General features: G+C 45.4%; 1 non-coding gene across 1 annotated transcript; it reads right to left on the bottom strand.

The window, feature by feature from the left end:
- Window positions 1-460: 460 nt before the first annotated feature.
- On the bottom strand, window positions 461-532 carry TRNAE-UUC (transfer RNA glutamic acid (anticodon UUC)). Its single transcript has one exon. It is a non-coding gene; the product is annotated as a tRNA-Glu (tRNA).
- Between the last annotated feature and the right edge of the window lie 3,434 nt (window positions 533-3,966).

Raw genomic sequence — 3,966 nt, forward strand, 5'->3', positions numbered from 1 at the left:
GTGGTAGGCCGACGTTGAACGCTTCAACTTGGCCACTGAAGAAGGCGAAGGCTGGGCGAGAGACTAGGCCAACTTACTGCGCCATGCCATGGTTTAAGCTTTAGGCTCCATAGACGGAACTCTGTTTAGGTATTAGGGAGGGGAGGACACCACTCAGCACCGCTCCGTGGGGTGGGGTTCAATGCCTAACAAAAACGGCCAAAAGAAAAAAAGGGATGTATGGCTGAGGGGAGGAGAGAAAGAACGCATGCATGGAGATTCTGTCTGTCGGAGGTTCGAGAATCTATGAAAGGACATCTAAGGCTAAGGTTACGAAGTAAAGGAAGTCCATTACTGAGAGAAGTGGTGATCTCGTCTTGCTTGCTGGGAGAGAGGAAGCTTCCGGACCATCTTTTCCAGCCAGATAGCGAGCGATCACTCAGCAATGAACACTAACTGAAAGCGGCCGGGAATGAGTACCTATCCCTTACGGGAATCGAACCCATGTCTTCGACATGAAAAGACGATGTCCTAACCACTGGACGAAAGGGACCAAAAAGCCATTCTTCATATACCTCAGCTCCGAGAATAGAAGTGGTTCGTTTTGTTTCTATACGCAATTCAAGATTTCGTTTGTCTTCATGTTGGCGATTTCTGATGTGAATTCGGCGGGTCGTCCCCCCTTCCTACGGGTTCCCCCACCGACCCAGTGACATACCAACCACGCCCCTTCTCTTTCTCCGATCATAAAGCCCCCTGATCCCTTTATTTGTCTTTCATCCCCCCTGAATAAGTAAGACCCCGCTCTTTCTAATTCAAAAAAAGAGGGGCGAAGCGCCCGTTTGAAGTGGCGAAGGCCTATGCTACAGTAAGAAAAAAAGTACGTTGAGGTTACGAAGTCACTTAGTCGAACTAGAAAACTATAAAGAAAGGGAGGATAAGGTTACGAAGTAAGGTCAGCTGGTTAAGGAAAGCTCAGGTTATGAAATCGCTTAGCCGTTAATTAATTTAAAAATAAAAGAAAAATGAAAGTAGTAGTGAGGCGTCGGTACGGAGTTGCGTCAGCTGTGGATATAGACTAGGCTAAGGGACGGACTTCATCTCTTCTATTTTCTTCACTTACACCTTACACTTCAGCTGAGTCTAACGAGGCTCAGGTGCGGAGCCTTCCACTGTGGACCGAGACTACGCAAAGGTAGAACACCATGGAAACTTCGCTGACTTTATCATCAACCTTGATTTCGCTACGCTCAATAAGAACCCGGAATAGTGGAAATAGGTTCGTGTTCCGCTTCCAAAGTCAGTCGTCTTTGCCCAAGTGTGAACTGCAGACGACTCTCCAGTGGTTCCATTCCTTCTTACTGTACTTCTGGGTCAACCCAACCCGAATGGGAAGAAGAGGGTCAGCCAAACTGCGGTCCACTTTGTACGTTTGCTGAGCAGACCACTCAGGCATTTTAGAAAAGGGAAGGGAACTTCTCACCCCGAGGGAGGCGGGAAGCGGTAGCTTCTAGAATGGAAGCTTCTCCTTTACTTTTTTAGAGCGTATCGCTATTTTGAAATAAAAAAAAGGTTTATGGATGAAGTAATCGGAATGACAAGTGGTTACGGTTGCGGAAAGCGGAGAAAGTCGGGAACCGTCGGTTACCTTTTGAATCAAAGTAGCGACAAGCCGAGTATTACGACTACAGGGGGAGAAGCAAAGCTTCGTAGACAGCTTCGCTTCCTCCTCGCTTCTTTCCTGGCGACTAGCTTCTCAAGTGGGCGGCTTGGTAAGCAAGCTATCTTCAGCATCGGTAAAATCCCTATCAATAATAGGCCGGAATGGTGGGGAAGGAGGCCCTCCCTACTTCAATGTAAAGGGGGGAATCGCCGTTTCACAGCCGCTCCTCTACAACTACCTTTCGCCCAACATGATCACGAACGAAGACAGAGAATTGCGTAGATAGGAGGACGAAACGAACCACTTGTCCTGATCGGAACGATTGAAGAAAGAAAGAGAATGGTGGCTCCTTTCGCCCAGGGGACATCGTCGGAGAACAATGTCGGGGACAGGGTGAGAACCTTCCGTTGGTTACGCCCTTGTTGTGTCGGTTCTTCCATATTTAGATATGGAGATAGATCCATATAGAGATCTATATCTTTCTATCGATAAATAGATCTATTGAGAAATGGATATTGATCTGGTTTCAAGATCTATGAACAAGAGAGATCCCTAAATATCCATTTGAGAAAATAGATGAATAGATAGGGCGAAGCCTGCTGAAGGAAGGTCACGTTAGCGCCCCTTATTTCACTAAAGCAAGAAGGGAGAAAGTTTACTTTGATAAAGAAGGGCTTCTATTTAGATTAGTTTCTTAGTAAAAGATAAGGCAAGAAGCAAGGGCGTAGCAGCTGCGCGAAGTTGCGCCTTAGCGCATCCGTTTTCTTGCTCGTTAGCGCCCCCCTACCCCTATTATTTATATTATAGTCATAAAGGAACTAAAGGAAATTTGACAACCTTACTAATAGAAAGGGGATGCGCTCAAGCATGCGAAGAAAGCTCGAAGAGCTTCTCTTATATTATAGAAAGGTTTGTAGAAAGGGGAATCTTCAAATATCCCATGTTGTAGGGGCTTCAAAGAAAGCTTGTAGTTTAGGGGTGCGCAGGTTTTCCACCCTATACATGACAAGGGGCTAGCGCGCAATGGCTTTCTCTGATAGAGGCTCGCTTCTTCAAGTTCAAGTTCCGCTTGCTGCTTCTCATTTTGATAGGAGTAGGTGCTTGCAGCTCGCTCACTGTCTACTAAATGAGCCTTCACTGCCCGCCCGGCCCCTATCTTTAATCTTAAGTAAAGTGAAGTCAAATCAATGAAGTGAACAACCCAACCTCTTTGTTTGAAGCTTTGCCAGGAAGCTTCTACTTGTTGAAGCTTTGTTTCCCCTAATTCCGAAACACAACAATAGACTTGCCACTATAGTATAGGAAAAAGCTTCTCTTTGATAAGCGGTCATAGGGGAGTTCAGAAAGGATCTGATCGTAGATAGAGACTTCAACCGGGGGTAGGGGCGGATGTAGCCAAGTGGATCAAGGCAGTGGATTGTGAATCCACCACGCGCGGGTTCAATCCCCGTCGTTCGCCCATCAATAAATGGACCGTTTGTTTCGGAGACACAAGACAAACCTAGAAAGAATTTATTCTGCAAGTCATCTCGAGGCTTTCAAACGCATCCAAGCAATTGGTATCCGATTGAAAGATAGAAAGCATAGATTCGCGTCGCCTACTTGCTGAAAGCAAAAATGGAATGGCCGATCATGAATTCTATGACGTTTTTAAGACCTCACTAATCAGCCAACCACTTTTTAGTTCATAATGAATGAACCCCCGGATGAAAAAAAAATTTCCCCTCCCTTTTACTAAACCATGGGGAGCCCCGAGTAGTTTACCGGACAAATTGAGTTGTCGTGACGATACCTTTCAACATCGGAAAAGACTTCTCTTCATCACGAGACTGATCGGATCTGCCGTAGACACCCGAGAGATCTTCACAAGGCAGGCTAAAATAAAAGACTAAGAGGCGCTGCAAGCGAGCAAAGAGTTATGCTTTCATTTCTTTGTTGAGATTGAAATCAAGTTAAATGGTTAGGTATAATGCACGCAGGCCAAGTCAAGAAAAGGACTTCCTTACTTTTCATTCATAGTAGTCTTAATGACTAGTAGTTTGAAGCCTTAAGAAAACGGTTTTTTTTCGGCAATCGCTTCCTTCGTCTTAAGTAAAGTTCAGTTTACTTTTTCGATTCGGAACTCTTAGTCGAGCTGATGGCGAGATCGATTTTTTGTTCGAGGTTCAAGAGGAAGGAGAGGAACCACCGCCCAATGGTGCTTTTACGAAAGTATGGTCACCGGTGGCTAATACCTTCTCGAGACTATCGAACCTGAAATCCACTTTCCATCGCTCTTTTTAGGTTGGCATAATATAGAAAGAGAGTTCCAAGAAACAACACAT

Source organism: Nicotiana tabacum, chromosome 8 (assembly GCF_000715075.1).
Source record: "Nicotiana tabacum cultivar K326 chromosome 8, ASM71507v2, whole genome shotgun sequence".
In the NCBI taxonomy this organism is placed as follows: domain Eukaryota; kingdom Viridiplantae; phylum Streptophyta; class Magnoliopsida; order Solanales; family Solanaceae; genus Nicotiana; species Nicotiana tabacum.